At 43.8% G+C, this 18424-nt stretch overlaps 1 protein-coding gene across 3 annotated transcripts in view; it reads right to left on the reverse strand.

Annotated features, from left to right (window-relative positions):
• CSMD1 (CUB and Sushi multiple domains 1) overlaps positions 1-18424 on the reverse strand; it is a 1887231-nt gene that overhangs the window by 709448 nt on the left and 1159359 nt on the right. The window lies entirely within an intron of this gene.

The following is an 18424-nucleotide window of genomic DNA, read 5'->3' on the forward strand; positions in this document are numbered from 1 at the left end:
TGGGTATGACACAGTCATACTGGCTGGAACAGGGAGCGGCATGCCACTGGGTGATGCAGCAGGCTGGACCACTACATCGGAGCCATGGTTCTCCCAGGGCGCTTTATGGTGACACTGCATATGTTGACGCAGGGCTGTGAACATTGGGACCCTGGACACACTTCACCTTCTGCTGACACATTTTGCATGTGGCCAGGTCAACATCCTCCGGATGCTTAATGAAAAACTGGCACACCGCGGAGTAGCTGATATTCCCACCAACAGTCTGCACTGATTGACTGCTACTGTCGCCAACTCCACTACCTCCTGGGAAGGTAGGCTGCCACGAAGCAGGTGGTCTACCCCTGCCACATTTGGCTCCAGACTTTCCACTTCTGCCACCATGCTGATTGCCAACCATGCTATCACCTTGCTGGCTCAGCTGCTGCCTCACGGGCAACCTGCAACCCTCTTCTCCTAATGATGATGAAGCCCCTTCTGCACCCAGCTCCCAAGTGCAATCAGCTTCATCATCATCGAGTTGTGTCTGTACGTCACTGATGTCCTCCTCAGGTTCCTCAACAGTGTCGTTTCAGAAGCCTGAACGCTTGCAACACAACCTCCCACGTCACACTCCTAATCATTACTTGCCCACCTAGCAGAGGAAGCGGCGGATATCTCCTCCACTTCTTGGCTGGTCAGTAGCTGATGACTGTACTCTAGTAGATCGACCTCACTAAATAGTGTATCTGAACCCACAGCATGAGATACTTCTGGGGGGGAGGGACCAGCATAGGACAGAAGCAATGGGAGGAAAGGGTTTGCTCCTGGGCCATGCCAACTAAGGGTTTTATCTGAGGAGCCCGCCGACTGTTCACTGGGCGTGTCAGATATCACTTATGATAAAGTGGATGACCATGTTAACTAATCAATGACGGCAGATGGGTTGCTGGTCGAGACACGACCACTAGCTCATAACGGGAGCTCAGGCCTCTCGCTGCAACTCCTGCTGCCACTCGCCCCTAGTCTGCTGCGACCTCTGCCTGACAAATTTAGGCCTCTGCCACTCCTATGTGCACGTCCTGGCACTTCTCTGCCTGACATACTTAGTGCGTATATGAAGGGAGGACAATGCGCTCCACTACGCTTAAAACAGTATTTGTCTACAACACCAGCAGGTGTGTACTTTTTGCCGGCCTTTCACAGTATCTAGGCCCTTAAAGAGGTACTGTCATTGTTAAAAACTTTTCATATATTGCAGGACTCATTGTAATATGACATTTCACAATATACACCTGTTAAAAAAAATGTACATTTTCACCTAAAATTCAAGCTCAAAATAGCCGCCACTAGGGGTCGCCTGTCTTTTAGCCAGACAGACTAGTCTAGATTTTACAGCATACTGGATACCGGCCGTAAAGCATACCGGTATCCAGTATAGGAGATTTCTATTGAGTGTATGCAAAACTACAGATAAAGGATGTGTGGACATGCTGGGAGCTGTAGTTTTACAACAGCTGGAGGCAACACTGCTCTAACACAGTTATTTACAAACATTGCAGCTTCAGTTGTTACTAAACTACAACTCCCAGCATGTTGAAATAGTCAAAGCTTTCTCGGACTCCTGAATAACAAAGAAGTTGATCAGACATTCAGGAGTCTGTGAAAGATTAATGGCACACATAGTGACAGCTATGCTGATTAGAATCCAGCTTTACTAGGAGAAGATAAAACAGATAGAGCGTGTATTCATAAAAATGCTGTACGTTGATCTAAAAAATCCTTGCACTAATTTTATAAAGATCGATTCTTATATTTTTATATTTATAAATTTTACCTTGTTATGAATTCACCATAATGTCTTCTGATTACTGCAGGCAAGCTCCAAGTATATTTCACTGTGTAACATGACACAGCATAAAACCAGAGAGGAAAGGGTTACAGAGTAGAGAGTACTGATTGGCTGACTGCCCAGGCTTGCTCCTGTGAGGGAGACAGACTGACACCCTCCCCAGCTTGCACAATGAAAAAGTAACTCACCAGCAGATAAATGCTTATATATCTGGATATATAGATCCGAGACACATAAAAATGATATGCACATGATCAGGATTGGGTCCTGAGTAACATATCACTCTTTTTCTTTTTTTTTGCACTATGACAGGTACGCTTTAAGACATTAACAGGAACAAAATTGTACACTCCTTAGACGTACGAATGTGGTTTGCACTTATGAGGGAAAGACATTGCGCTCTACTACGTTTAAAACAGTATTTGTGTACAACACCAGCAGGTGTGTACTTTTGCCTGGCCTTTCACAGTATCTATGTCCTTAATACTTTAACAGGAACAAAATAGTACACCACTTAGATGTACGTATGTGGTATGCACTTATGAGGGGAGGACAATGCGCTCCAGTACGCTTAAAACAGTATTTGTGTACAACACCAGCTTGTGTGTAGTTTTGGCTGGCCTTTCACAGTATCTAGGCCCTCCCCTCTAGGCTGTCTGTCCCTCTGTCTCTCTCTCTGCAATAAAACGCTGAAGTGACTGGCCGCAAGATGGCTTCCAATTATATAGGACAGTGACATCACAGGGGTGGCTGGCATCTGATAGGCTGCATGCTGCATGGGATTCAGGGTCATCCCGCCTGCCCTTGTTCCTGTCTTACCAGGATTCCTTGCCCCATGTCTTCACATGTGGATCCGCCATTTTAGATGCCCAGTAGCCTGGACTGCACTAAATGGAGTTTAAGGAAGCGATTTGCGCGATCGATCGTGACGATATTCACATTCATTGCAAGTCAAATTTTTCCTGAAATTCGTAACAAATTCGGATTCATCAGATTCGATTCGCTCATCCCTAATGTTAATATTATTCATGACTGGAATAAATCTTTGAGAATTGTGAAAAAATATTCTGAGACATTCAGTGGAAAAATGTATTTCCTTGTCAGATGACAGGCAACATTTTCTTAGATGAAATGCTGTTAGGATATTTCCTATTTCCATACTAAACGGAGTTGACAGTTCTTTCCTTTAATGAAACAATTGTCTTCTTCCAGCTATGTACTTTACAAATATTTGTCTGACCTCTAGTTTAATATTCATTAACTCTGGTTTCAAAAGGCATCAGAAATAATAAGCTACTGTCAGTGTCAATGCGCAGTTTCTGTATTAGTATGTACGAGAAGAGTAAGCCGTGAGATAAATTTGGTTTACATGGATATATACTTTCGGTTGACATTAGTACTTTTAATGTATGGCGAAAACCTCATGCTTTAGCAATTAAATATTTTTTTCGTACTTCACTTGACTTAGCTTTTTTGATTCTACTTTAAGCATGAGTGTATATGGGTGTGGGCATTTTCATCTTCTTCACGTTTAGATTACTGTCCATGCTACCCTTTTTGATAGATTTACTGTATATTAATGAAATAAAAGTACAAAACACAAAAAAAAAAACATTGTTTACATATTGTGTGCACAGGCAACAACTTTCTCTTAGATTTACATAGAGCACATCAATGTTAAAAAATGATGTGTTTCGGCTGCTTTTTTTTTTTTTTTTTTTACAAATGAAATACAACTGAAAAAACACTGTGTGATCATAGCCTAAACAGTGAACAACACAGATAGGAGTAGGACCAACAACTGTAGTACAGCAGCACGAGAAATTTCTGTAAAATATGTTTTCATTGAAAGTTCAGTGTGCCAGTTTTTTATGTTTTTAAATAACTTTGCATAATGGGATTTATGTAATTCTCTTGCATTTTCTAAGATTCCAGTCCTGTTGCCATGCCCCAAATGGGAATCATCTTCTGCAGCTTTTAAAAGCACAAAGCAAAAGGCACAAAACCTGTCGATACTCCTACAAAAGGGAAACTTTTTGGACCACTTAGAAACATTATTCATTCTCTTGATACTTCTATCTACATATAAACACATAAATAAATATAAACATATAAATAAAAATAATCATATCTGGTACCACTCTGTGCATAAATGTCTGAACTATTAAAACGTAAGGTTAGCTAAACCACACGGTCGATGGCGTACACGTAAAAAAATACCAAGTCCAAAATTGCGTATTTTTGGTCACTTTTGATACTTCTGATACCATAAAAAATTAATAAAAAGTGATCAAAAAGTCCCATCAAAACAAAAATGGTACCGTTAAAAAAACAGATATGCAGAAAAATAAAAAAGTTATAGGGGTCAAAAGATGACAATTTTAAACATACTAGTTTTGGTGCATGTAGTTAGGATTTAAAAGTAGCAAGTAGTAAAATAAAATAAAACCTTCATAATTTGGGTATCCTTGTAACCATATGGACCTACATAATAAAGATGAGGTGTAATTTTCACCAAAAATTGCACTGCGTAGAAATGGAAGCCCCCAAAAGTTACAAATGTTTTTGTTTTTTTTTTCAATTTCAACCCACAAATATATTTTTTTAGTTTTGTGGTAGAGTTTGGTATTAAATGATTGATGTTATTTCACAGTTCAATTGGTGATACAAAAAAAAGCCCTGTAGCTGCAAAATTGAAAGCGGCTTGATTTTTAGAAGGAAAGGAGGAAAAAACTAAAGTGCAAAAATGAAAATTGGCCTGGTCCTTAAAGTGGTACTCCGCCCCTAGCATGTTATCCCCTTTCCAAAGGATCTACGCTGCAGCATCCCGCTTTGTGCGTAATGACCGGCGATACAAGGGCTGGAGCATCCTGATGTCACGGCCCCGCCCCTCGTGACATCACGGCCCGCCCCCTTAATGCAAGTCTATGGGAGGGGGCGTGATGACCACCACACCCCCTCCCATAGACTTGTATTGAGGGGGCGGGCTGTGACATCATGAGGTGGCAGAGGCGTGACGTAACAGTGCTCCGGCCTCTATATTGCTCGTCATTACGCACAGAGCGAGTTTGCTCTGTGCAGTAATGATAGCGGGGTGCTGCAGCAGAGATCCCAGGGGTCCCGCCGCGATCTGACATCTCATTCCCTATACTTTAGATAGGGGATAAGATGCTAGGGGCGGAGTACCCATTTAAGGTTAAAATGGGCTTGTCCTTAAGGGGTTAAAAACAGTCCAGAAATACATAGATACACTCCTAGGTCACTTAACTGTATTATACAGGGCTTAAAGGTCTCTTTAAGCAGAACAGAACTCTTGAAACGTTTACTCATCTGTATTAAGAACATTCCAGGAATGTGAAAAACCTTTAAAGTGTACCTTTCAAAAACGTTTGACATGTCACAGAGACATGTCGCACGCTTCTCTCCCTGTTCTCCAGTCTCTGGGACCAAGATGTATCTGTCTCTGTCATGTTGTTTAAAGGGGTACTCCGGTTGAAACATTTTTTTTAAATAAACTGGTGCCATAAAGTTAAACAGATTTGTAAATTACTTCTATAAAAAAATCTTAACCCTTCTAGTACTTATCAGCTGCTGTATACTACACAGAAATGTGTGATGTTCTTTCCAGTCTGACCACAGTGCTCTCTGCTGACACCTCTGTCCATGTCAGGAACTGTCCAGAGAAGGAGAGGTTTTATATGGGGATTTGCTTCTAATATGGACAATTCCTGACACAGACAGAGGTGTCAGCAGAGAGCACTGTGGTCAGACTGGAAAGAATTTCACACATTTCTCTGTATTATACAGCAGCTAATAGGTACTTGAAGGCTTCAGATTTTGAAATAGAAGTAATTTACAAATCTGTTTAACTTTCTGGCACCAGTTGATTTGAAAACATTTGTTTTCCACTTGTTTCCACCGGAGTTCCCTTTTAAAGCCAGGAGAGAACACACATAGTGTGCACTTCTCACAACTCTACCAATCGGTTTGTAAAAAAAAAACTTTCAAATGTCTTGATGATGTTTTAAAGTTTTTAGAGGTTGATAAAAGGTTCCTGGAACAATGTTTTGTGGACACATGAGTACATAATAGAGCTGTTCGGTTTAAATGAAAAGCATTATGTTTTGAGAAAGGAACTACTCCATCCCAGCAGAAAAACCCCATACCATTTGTGAAACACAGTGGTGGGATTATAATGGTTTAGGTCTGTTTTGCTGTATCTAGGCCAGGATAGTTCTCTATTATTGATGGAACAAAGAATTTTGAATGATACCTGCAAATTCTAAAGCAAAATGTCAAGATTATCTGTCAGTGAGGCTGCATCTCAAGAGAAGGTGGGTCATGCAGCAAGACAACCACCTTATTCACATATGTCATTCTGCCAAAGAATGATTTAATAAGAATAAAGTTGAATTTTTGGAATTGGCAAGTAAATGTATGGGCTTTTTTTTTTTAAATAAGTACTGCTTAAAAGGGTACTCTGGTGGAAAACAACATTTTAAAAATCAACTGGTGCCAGAAAGTTGGACAGATTTGTAATATAAAATAGAATTTCTACATGCTGCAATGTCACTGTCAAAGCAGTGTATGTAAATATGTAGTAAGTAAAGCGGAATAAGGTATTTACATTTTTTTTTTAACTAATAGTAGGCTGGGAACACATTCTGCCATTATAACTCTTACTTAAATCAAAGATATTTCATCTGTAGAGAACTTGGCTTTAGTCTGAAAAAAATATTTAATGGAGATCATTTACAAGCAGTATATCTGCTTCATACAGTGCTGCCTTATTTTTGTTGCATTTCTGCAGATATTTGACCTAAGAGATCACTTTTAGTATCTCATACGTCCCCTTAAAAGGGTACTCCGGTGGAAAACAATTTTTTTTTAAATCAACTGGTGCCAGAAAGTTAAACAGATTTGTAAATTACTTCTATTTAAAATCTTAATCCTTCCAGTACTTATCAGCTGCTGTATACTACAGAGGAAATTGAGTAGTTCTTTTCAGTCTGACCACAGTGCTCTCTGCTGACACCTCTGTCCGTATCAGGAACTGTCCAGTGCAGGAGATGTTTGCTATGGGGATTTGCTTGTACTGTGGACAGTTCCTGACATGGATAGAGGTGGCAGCAGACAACATTGTGGTCAGACTGGAAAGAACTACACAACTTCCTCTGTAGTATACAGCAGCTGATAAGTACTGGAAGGATTAAGATTTTTAAATAGAAGTAATTTGCAAATCTGTTTAACTTTCTGGCACCAGTTGATTTAAAAAAAAATGTTTTCCACCGGAGTACCACTTTTAAGGGGGACGTATGAGATACTAAAAGTAATCTCTTTGGTCAAATATCTGCAGAAATGCAACAAAAATAAGGCAGCACTGTATGAAGCAGATATACTGCTTGTAAATGATCTCCATTAAATCTTTTTTTTCAGACTAAAGCCAAGTTCTCTACAGATGAAATATCTTTGATTTAAGTAAGAGTTATAATGGCAGAATGTGTTCCCAGCCTACTATTAGTTAAAAAAAAAAAATGTAAATACCTTATTCCGCTTTACTTACTACATATTTACATAAATTGCTTTGACAGTGACATTGCAGCATGTAGAAATTCTATTTTATATTAAAACAAAAAATATTGTATATACTAGACATTTTCGGTTACATCGTGTGTAATAATGGTTGCACATTGTCATTTATTATTAGGAAGGCAGTCAAGTGAAAAAGTGAAAGATGTCAATCTGAAATTCACTTGAGCTATACTTCTGCTAAAGTTATAGAAAATATTGCAATAAATTCTAAAGTTAAATTAGATATTTTCATCTCTGAAATATTTGCTGCACAAAATATGATGAAACTTTTTATCCTTGAGACAATACTTTCAAATCACCTGGGATACTGCAAATATAAAGAACTTTTTGGGAGGATCTGGTTCTTTGTGTGCAATTTTAACTATTGTAATAAAATTGCCTATGTGCATTTGTTTATTATATGAAAAGTGTATGTTTTATCACACCTGCAATTGAATGCTGTAAGTAAAAGGGGAAGTCCAGCAATGTAATTGTGTATCTTCAGTGCTGCCATAGACAATGCAGCTGGGAAATTCTGGGCCAAGTTCTGAAGATTGTGGGGGGAACCTCATGAGTTCACACACTTATTCCCTATCATTTGTATAGGAGATACAACTTTAAACATTGAAGTACCCTTTTAACCCCTTAACGAGGCCGGACGTAAATGTACGTCCTGGTGAGCTGGTAGTTAACGCACCAGGACATACATTTACGTCCTATACATAACCACGAGCATCGGAGCAATGCTCAGGTCATGCGTGGCAGGTCCCGGCTGCTGATAGCAGCCAGGGACCCACCAGTAATGGCGGACATCCGCGATCGTGCGGATGTCCACCATTAACCCCTCAGATGCCGTGGTAAATACAGACCACAGCATTTACAGCATCGCTGTCACTAAAATGGATGATCGGATCACCCGTAGCGCTGTTGCGGCGATCCGATCATCCAGAATGGCAGACCAAGGTCCCCTCACCTGCCTCCGCTGCCTTCCACTGGTCTTCTGCTCTGGTCTGCAATCAAGCAGACCAGAGCAGAAGATGACCATCAGTGCTATGTCCTATGCATAGCACTGAACAGTATTAGCAATCCAATGATTGCTATAAATAGTCCCCTATGGGGACTATTAAAGTGTAAAAATAAAAGTAAAAAGTAAATTGAAAAACCCCCTCCCCAATAAAAACATAAATTGTCCCATTTTCCCTATTTCACCCCCCAAAAGTAAAAAAAAAAAAATTGTAGACATATTTGGTATAAACGTGTGCTTGAATATCTGAACTATTAAAATAAAATGTTAATGATACTGTACGGTGAACAGCGTGAACATATAAAAAAAAAGTCCAAAATGGCTGCTTTTTTACATTTTATTCCCCCAAAAAATAATAAAAAAATTTATTAAAAGTTCTATGTAAGTAAATATGGTATCAATAAAAAATACAGATCACGACACAAAAAATTAGCCCTCATACCACCACTTATACAGAAAAATGAAAAAGTTATAGATCTTGAAAATTTTAAACAGATTTTAAACGTACTAATTTGGTTAAAAAGTTTGCAATTTTTTTTAAAGCGCAACAGTAATAGACAAGTATGTTATCATGGGTATCATTTTAATCGTATTGACCAAAAGAATAAAGAATACATGTCATTTTTATCATAAATTGTACTGCGTGAAAACAAAACCTTCCAAAATTAAAAAAATTGCTAATTTCCCCACACAAATAGTATTTTTTGGTTGCACCATACATTTTATGGTAAAGTGAGTGATGGCATTACAATGGACAACTGGTCGCGAAAAAACAAGGGGTTAAAGGGGTACTATACTCCTTAGACATCTTATCCCGCGATTTCCCTGCTACACCTGTCGTTTGTTTAGAGCATCAGGTGCAGCGCCGGAGTGCCGGAGGCTCGTGACATCACGCCCATGCCCCGCTCATGACGTCACGGCCGCACCCCCTCACTGCAAGTCTATGGGAGGGGGCATGACGATGACGTCACAAGCCTCCGCCCCGCAATGCCAGACCTCGAGCACAGAGCAAAGCTCACTCTGTGCACCAGATGTCTGTGGTGCCGCAGCCGAGATAGGGGATAAGATGTCTAGGGGTGGAGTACCCCTTTAAATTATTTGTAAATCTTTAACTTTATATTGTGCTTTTAAGTCAACATGATGTTGTTCAGCTGTTTAGACGGAAAGGGTAATTCAGAAGTCTGCAAGATTCCTGTTACCAAAAATGAGTGTATTGTGGGGCTCAGAAGTCCTTAAAGGGGTAATCCCATGGAAAACTTTTTTTTTTTTAAATCAACTGGTGCCAGAAAGTTAAACAGACTTGTAAATCACTTCTATTAAGAAATCTTAATCCTTCCAATACTTTTTAGGGGCTGTATACTAAAGAGAAATCCAAAAAAGAAATGCATTTCCTCTGATGTCATGACCACAGTGCTCTCTGCTGACTTCTGCTGTCCATTTCAGGAACTGTCCAGTGCAGGAGAAAATCCCCATAGCAAACATATGCTGCTCTGGATAACTGGAGTACATCAATCAAATACAGCAACATGACAAGGTATGTCGGTCAATGCATTTGATCAATAGAGGAAAAAGGTAATAACAGTAATATTACATAACAGTAATATAATAACAGGGTGTACAAAGAGTGGGGCTTCTTAAATCTAATAGAAAGAGAAGTGTGTAAGTTATTTCACCAAAATGGGGAATAGAATATCAAGAGTATATCAAAGTTATATTGGTGTTTGCACATGCACTGCTCAAAAAACTAAAGGGAACACCTAAACAACACAATGTAACTCGAAGTCAATCACACTTCTGTGAAATCACACTGTGCACTCAGGAAGCAACACTGACTGACAATTAATTTCACATGCTGTTGTGCAAATGGAACAGACAACAGGTGGAAATTATAGGCAATTAGTAAGACACCCCCAATAAAGGAGTGGTTTTGCAGGTGGTGACAACAGACCACTTATCAGTGCCTATGCTTCCTGGCTGATGTTTTGGTCACTTTTGAATGCTGGCGGTGCTTTCACTCTAGTGGTAGCATGAGATGGAGTCTACAACCCACACAAGTGGGTCAGGTAGTGCAACTCATCCAGGATGGCACATCAAAGCGAGCTGTGACAAGAAGGTTTGCTGTGTCTGGCAGTGTAGTCTCCAGAGCATGGAGGTGCTACCAGGAGACAGGCCAGTACATCAGGAGATGGATCGCTACCCAGCAGCAGGATCGCTACCTCCACCTTTGTGCAAAGAGGAGCAGGAGGAGCACTGCCAGAGCCCTGCAAAAGGACCTCTAGTAGGCCACAAATGTGCATGTGTCCACTCAAACGGTCAGAAACAGACTACAAGAGGGTGGTATGAGGGCCCGATGTCCACAGATGAGGGTTGTGCTTACAGCCCAACACCATGCAGGATGTTTGGCATTTGCCAGAGAACACCAAGATTGGCAAATTCCCCACTGGCGCACTGTGCTCTTCACAGATGAAAGCAGGTTCACACTGAGCACATGTGACAGATGTGACAGCGTCTGGAGACGCCGTTGAGAATGTTCTGCTGCCTGCAACTTCCTCCAGAATGACCGGTTTGGCGGTGGGTCAGTAAAGGTGTGGGGTGGCATTTCTTTGGGGGGCCGCACAGCCCTCCACGTGCTTGCCAGAGGTAGCCTTACTGCTATTAGGTATGGAGATGAGATCCTCAGACCCCATTGTGAGACCATATACTGGTGCGGTTAGCCCTTGGTTCCTCCTAATGCAAAACAATGCTAGATCACATGTGGCTGGAGTGTGTCAGCAGTTCCTGCAAGAGGCATGCATTGATGCTATGGATTGGTCGAAATAGAGTGATATTAAACATAAAAATTTTTGTACAGAGTTTGCGTTTTTTTTTTTTTTTTTTAAAGCCGCACAACAATAGAAAAAAATTTAACCATAGGTATCATTTTAATCACATTGACTCACAGAATAAAGAAAAAATTCATTTTTTACCATAAAGTGTACAGCATGCAACATACTTTTTATGGTAAAATGAGTATGGCATTACACAAGGGGAATTGGTCGTGCAAAAAACAAGCCCTCATATGGGTCTGTGCATAGAAGGTGAGGAAAAAAAATGAAAATACAAAAAAAATAAATGCTGTGTCCTTAAGGGGTTAATAAAAAAATTATGATAATGGAAGGAAAAATATATTATAAATTAGCCGATACATAATTGTGGACACATATTTATTTAATTATTCATTTGTTTATTTATTTCAGTGCATTACTAATATAGGATTGAGAAAAAAAATAATAAGTAATGAAATTGTAAGTGTCTTTTTTGTATTTGGGGAACAAGTTTCTATTCAGAATACAAATCCGTCCTAGAAACAAAGTTTTAAGGGAATGTGTCACGATTCGGCTGGCTGGAGGTGGATCCTCTGTGCCAGAGAGGGATTGGCGTGGACCGTGTCGGTGGACCGGTTCTAAGTTGCTACTGGTTCTCACCAGAGCCCGCCGCAAATCGGGATGGACTTGCAGCGGCGGTAGCAACCAGGTCGTATCCACTGGCAACGGCTCAACCTCTCTGACTGCTGAGATAAGCGCGGTACAAGGGAGTAGACAAGAGCAAGGTCGGACGTAGCAGAAGGTCAGGGCAGCTAGCAAGGATCGTAGTCAGGGGCAACGGCAGGAGGTCTGGAACACAGGCTAGGAACACACAAGGAAACGCTTTCACTGGCACAATGGCAACAAGATCCGGCAAGGGAGTGCAGGGGAAGTGAGGTATAAATAGGGAAGTGCACAGGTGAAGGTACTGATTAAAACCCATGCGCCAATCAGTGGCGCACCGGCCCTTTAAATCGCAAAGACTCGGGGCGCGCGCGCCCTAGGGAGCGGGGCCGCGCGCGCCGGGACAGCACAGACGGGGAACGAGTCTGGTAAGCGGGTCGGGATGCGCATCGCGAGCGGGCGTGTCCCGCATCGCGAAACGCATCCCGGCTGGGAACATTATCGCAGCGCACCCGGTCAGCAAGTCTGACTGGGGCGCTGCGAATGGGAGAACGCTGTGAACGCTCCGGGGCGCCGGGGAGCGGGGACCCGGAGCGCTCGGCGTAACAGTACCCCCCCCCCCCCCCGCTTGGGTCTCCCCCTCTTTTTGGTACCTGAGAATTTGAGAATAAGGTTCTTGTCAAGGATGTTGTCCTTGGGTTCCCATGACCTCTCCTCTGGGCCGCAATTCTCCCAATCAACAATAATTTTTTTTTTTACCTCTGACCGTCTTGGATGCCAGAATTTCTTTCACCGAAAAGATGTCAGAGGACCCGGAAACAGAAGTGGGAGCAACAACTTTGGGAGAGAAGCGGTTAAGGATGAGTGGTTTAAGGAGAGAGACATGGAAAGCATTGGGAATACGGAGAGAAGGAGGAAGAAGGAGTTTGTAAGAGACAGGGTTGATTTGGCACTTGATTTTGAAAGGACCAAGATAACGTGGTCCCAGTTTATAACTGGGGACACGAAAGCGGACATACTTGGCGGAGAGCCATACTTTGTCTCCGGGAGAAAAAATGGGGGGAATTCTTCTTTTTCTATCTGCATGTTTCTTCATCCGGGATGAGGCCTGTAGGAGAGAATTTTGAGTCTCTTTCCAGATGGTGGAGAAGTCCCGAGTCACCTCATCAACAGCGGGCAAACCAGAAGGCATGGGAGTGGGAAGGGGGGGAAGAGGATGACGGCCGTACACCACAAAAAATGGGGATTTAGCGGAAGACTCAGAGACTCTGAACTTGTACGAGAATTCGGCCCATGGTAGAAGATCTGCCCAGTCATCCTGGCGGGAGGAAACAAAATGTTGCAAATAGTCACCCAGAACCTGATTAATTCTTTCCACTTGCCCATTGGATTGGGCATGATAAGAAGAAGAGAAGTTTAATTTGATTTTAAGTTGATTACAGAGGGCCCTCCAGAGGGATAAAATGTGCCATCTTGGAGAATCGATCAACGACTACCCAATTAACTGTGTTGCCATGAGATAAAGGTAAGTCAGTAATAAAGTCCATACCAATCTGAGACCATGGTCGCTCAGGAACAGGCAGAGGATGGAGGAGACCAGCAGGCTTCTGGCGAGGGGTCTTGTCCCGGGCACAGACTGTACAAGCCCGTACGAAATCAACAACATCAGCTTCCAGGGTAGGCCACCAATAAAATCGAGAGATGAGCTGGATGGATTTTTTGATGCCAGCATGGCCTGCGAGGTGTGAGGAGTGTCCCCACTTGAGAATCTTGAGGCGCTGGCGTGGAGAGACGAAGGTCTTCCCTGGAGGAGTTTGTCTGATGGAGGCTGGAGAAGTGGAGATCAGACAGTACGAGGAATAATGTGTTGCGAGGAAGCTTCCACTTCAGAGGCATCCAATGAACGAGAGAGGGCGTCAGCCCTAATGTTCTTGTCAGCAGGGCGAAAATGAATTTCAAAGTTAAAACGGGCAAAGAACAACTACCACCTAGCCTGGCGAGGGTTCAGTCGTTGGGCAGACTGAAGATAAGAGAGATTCTTGTGATCAATGTATATAATAACTGGATATTTGGATCCCTCCAGCAGGTGCCTCCATTCTTCAAGCGCCAATTTTATGGCCAATAGTTCTCGATCACCAATGGAGTAGTTTTTCTCCGCCAGAGAGAAGGTCCTAGAAAAGAAACCACAAGTAACAGCATGTCCGAAATAATTTTTCTGTAGGAGTACTGCTCCAGCTCCCACCGAGGAGACGTCTACCTCCAGCGAGAAGGGCCTAGATGGATCAGGTCTGGAGAGTATGGTAGCAGAAGAAAAGGCAGTTTTGAGATGATTGAAGGCATCTTCCGCTTGAGGAGGCCAGGACTTAGGGTTGGCGTTTTTCTTGGTTAGGGCCACGATAGGGGCCACAATAGTGGAAAAATGCTGAATAAATTGTCTGTAATAATTGGCAAACCCCAAGAAACGTTGGATAGCACAGAGTCCGGAGGGGCGTGGCCAATCCAATACGGCTGATAGTTTGTCTGGGTCCATTTGGAGTCCCTGGCCAGAGACTAAGTATCTTAGGAAGGGAAGAGATTGACATTCAAAGAGACATTTTTCCATTTTGGCATATAATTGATTGTCCCGAAGTCTCTGAAGAACCATGCGGACATGCCGGCGGTGTTCTTCTAGGTTAGCAGAAAAAATCAAAATATCGTCTAGGTAGACCACAACACAGGTATATAGAAGATCACGAAAAATTTCATTTACAAAGTCTTGGAAGACGGCAGGGTCGTTGCAAAGCCCAAAGGGCATAACCAGATATTCAAAGTGTCCATCTCTGGTGTTAAACGCGGTCTTCCACTCGTCCCCCTCCCTGATGCGGATGAGATTATATGCACCTCTTAAGTCCAGCTTGGTAAAGATGTAGGCGCCTCGTAGGCGGTCAAAGAGTTCCGAGATAAGAGGTAGGGGATAGCGGTTTTTTACAGTGATTTTATTAAGTCCGTGGTAATCAATGCAAGGACGTAAGGAGCCGTCTTTTTTGGAAACGAAGAAAAATACAGCTCCGGCAGGGGAGGAAGACTTGCGGATAAACCCCTTTTTTAAATTCTCTTGGATGTACTCCGACATGGCTTGTGTTTCCGGAGCAGACAGAGGATAGATTCTGCCCCGGGGTGGAGTAGTACCAGGGAGGAGGTCAATAGGACAGTCATAAGGCCTGTGAGGAGGCAAAGTCTCTGCTTGTTTTTTGCAAAAAACATCAGCATAGTCCAGATAGGCCTTGGGGAGACCAGGTATCGGAGGAGCCACAGGGTCTCGACTGACAGTACAGGGAGCAGGCTTAAGACAGTTCTTGTGGCAAGTAGTACCCCAGTTCTTGATCTCCCCGGTGGTCCAATCAAGGGTTGGGGAATGGCGTTGAAGCCACGGTAGTCCAAGAAGAATTTCCGAAGTGCAGTTAGAGAGGACCAGAAATTAAATCTTTTCGTGATGGGGTCCAATGCACATTAAGAGGGGTTCCGTGCGGTAACGCACAGTACAGTCCAATCTTTCATTATTAACAGAGGCGATGTAGAGGGGTCTGGCGAGACTGGTCACCGGGATGTTGAACCTGTTGAGGAAAGAGGCCAAAATAAAATTTCCTGCAGATCCTGAATCCAAGAAGGCCACAGCTGAGAAGGAGAAGGTAGAAGAAGAAATCCGCACAGGCACAGTAAGACGTGGAGAAGCAGAGTTCACATCAAGAGCTGTTTCACGTTTGTGCGGAGTCGGAGTGCGTCTTTCCTGACGTGGAGGTCAGATAGGACAATCCTTCAAGAAATGTTCGGTACTGGCACAGTACAGGCAAAGGTTCTCCATGCGGCGTTGTGTCCTCTCTTGAGGTGTCAAGCGAGACCGGTCAACTTGCATAGCCTCCACGGCGGAAGGCACAGGAACGGATTGCAGTGGACCAGAGGAGAGAGGAGCCGGGGAGAGAAACCGCCTCGTGCGAACAAAGTCCATATCCTGGCGGAGCTCCTGACGCCTTTCGGAAAAACGCATGTCAATGCGGGTGGCAAGATGAATAAGTTCATGCAGGTTAGCAGGGATTTCTCGTGCGGCCAGCACATCTTTGATGTTACTGGATAGGCCTTTTTTAAAGGTCGCGCAGAGGGCCTCGTTATTCCAGGACAATTCGGAGGCGAGAGTACGGAATTGATTGGCGTACTCGCCAAACAGAAGAATTACCCTGGACCAGGTTCAGCAGGGCAGTCTCGGCAGAAGAGGCTCGGGCAGGTTCCTCGAAGACACTTTGAATCTCTGTGAAGAAAGAGTGTACAGAGGCAGTGACAGGATCATTGCGGTCCCAGAGCGGTGTGGCCCATGACAGGGCTTTCCCAGACAGAAGGCTGACTACGAAAGCCACCTTTGACCTTTCAGTTGGAAATTGGTCCGACATCATCTCCAAATGCAGGGAACATTGTGAAAGAAAACCACGGCAAAATTTAGAGTCCCCATCAAATTTGTCCGGCAATGATAAACGGAGGCTGGATGCGGCCACTCGCTGCGGAGGAGGTGCAGGAGCTGGCAGAGGAGATGGTTGCTGAAGCTGTGGTAGAAGCTGCTGTAGCATCACGGTCAGTTGAGACAGCTGGTGGCCTTGTTGTACTATCTGTTGCGACTGCTGGGCGACCACCGTGGTGAGGTCAGCGACAACTGGCAGCGGGACCTCAGCGGGATCCATGGCCGGATCTACTGTCACTATTCGGCTGGCTGGAGGTGGATCCTCTGTGCCAGAGAGGGATTGGCGTGGACCGTGTCGGTGGACCGGTTCTAAGTTGCTACTGGTTTTCACCAGAGCCGGCCGCAAAGCGGGATGGTCTTGCAGCGGCGGTAGCAACCAGGTCGTATCCACCGGCAACGGCTCAACCTCTCTGACTGCTGAGATAAGCGTGGTACAAGGGAGTAGACAAGAGCAAGGTCGGACGTAGCAGAAGGTCAGGGCAGGCAGCAAGGATCGTAGTCAGGGGCAACGGCAGGAGGTCTGGAACACAGGCTAGGAACACACAAGGAAACGCTTTCACTGGCACAATGGCAACAAGATCCGGCAAGGGAGTGCAGGGGAAGTGAGGTATAAATAGGGAAGTGCACAGGTGAAGGTACTGATTAAAACCCATGCGCCAATCAGTGGCGCACCGGCCCTTTAAATTGCAAAGACCCGGCGCGCGCACGCCCTAGGGAGCGGGGCCGCGCGCGCCGGGACAGCACAGACGGGGAACGAGTCTGGTAAGCGGGTCGGGCTGCGCATCACGAGCGGGCGCGTCCCGCATCGCGAATCGCATCCCGGCTGGGAACATTATCGCAGCGCACCCGGTCAGCAGGTCTGACCGGAGCGCTGCGAATGGGAGAACGCTGTGAGCGCTCCGGGGAGGAGCGGGGACCCGGAGCGCTCGGCGTAACAGAATGTATCGCCTAGAAATTATTGTTACAAATTAAAACATATACTACAACTTTTCTTTTTCAGGCTGTTTATATTTTCCAATTGTATATATTTTTTTGCCGTTTTTTTCTTGTACATGATTATGGGGGCAGCCATCTTGATGAAACTGCTTCTCTACTCTGTTAACAACAGTTTCAGAATTTGCTTGCAACAGCCACATGAACAGACAGAGTAAACTGGGATCGGGATGTTAATTGACTTCTATGGTATTAGTTAATATTACAAGTGTATTAATGTAGAGGATTAGCACTTTATTTGTTTTCTTTTTATTTAATATTTAATGTTTCTGTCTCTCAAAATTGAAAATAATATGGAAATAAGGTAAAGGCATTATAGGTTACCTAGGAGTAACAATTACAGTAAAGCTAGGTTCCCTTACGTCCTAACCAGTAGCACAGATGGGGTATTCCACCCCCCGCGAACTGGTAGAACAGATGGAATTTTTATTGATTAATAAACTAATTAGCAAACCACACCCACAATACCCTGTATAAAGGAGGGGTCACCCTCTGTCCCCTTGTGTTTTTTTCTGTCCTCCCGGACAGTGGGACAGATGGTGACCCTCCGTGCTTAGGAGGTGTTCTCTCTTTTTTTCACTGCCAGTTACTGGCTCCCCTTGAACAGCCTTCTGCGGCTGTGGGGAATAAATCTATAGTTAGCTCTGCTCACCTTCGGGCAGGCTCTCCCCTTGGCTATCCCTCTGATGCCGACCTGGCTCTGAGGTTCCGCCCACCGGCCCGGCTCTCTATGTGCGGCTAAGCCCCGCATCTCGGGCCGGCGGAAGTGACGTCAGCGGCGTCTTACATCACTTCCCCTCCTTTTTTCTTTTCAAAAAAAAAAAAAAAAAAGTAAAAGGGGGGCATGAGAGGAAAGAACAACTTTTCCTATGTAGAGATTGTTTCCCCAGGCGGGGGGTTTTCTCTCTTCCAGTCACTCTTTAGAATAGACTATTTTCAGGTTGCTCCGCCCTAGTGGGCGGAGCTTCCTTTAGGCGCCAATTTTGAAGGGTATTTAATCCCTTCCAGAGTGCAGCTCAGTCTCTTTGAGTCCAGATGCTTTGGCTTGTCCA

This window comes from Hyla sarda, chromosome 3 (assembly GCF_029499605.1).
Source record: "Hyla sarda isolate aHylSar1 chromosome 3, aHylSar1.hap1, whole genome shotgun sequence".
Taxonomy (NCBI): Eukaryota; Metazoa; Chordata; class Amphibia; order Anura; family Hylidae; genus Hyla; species Hyla sarda.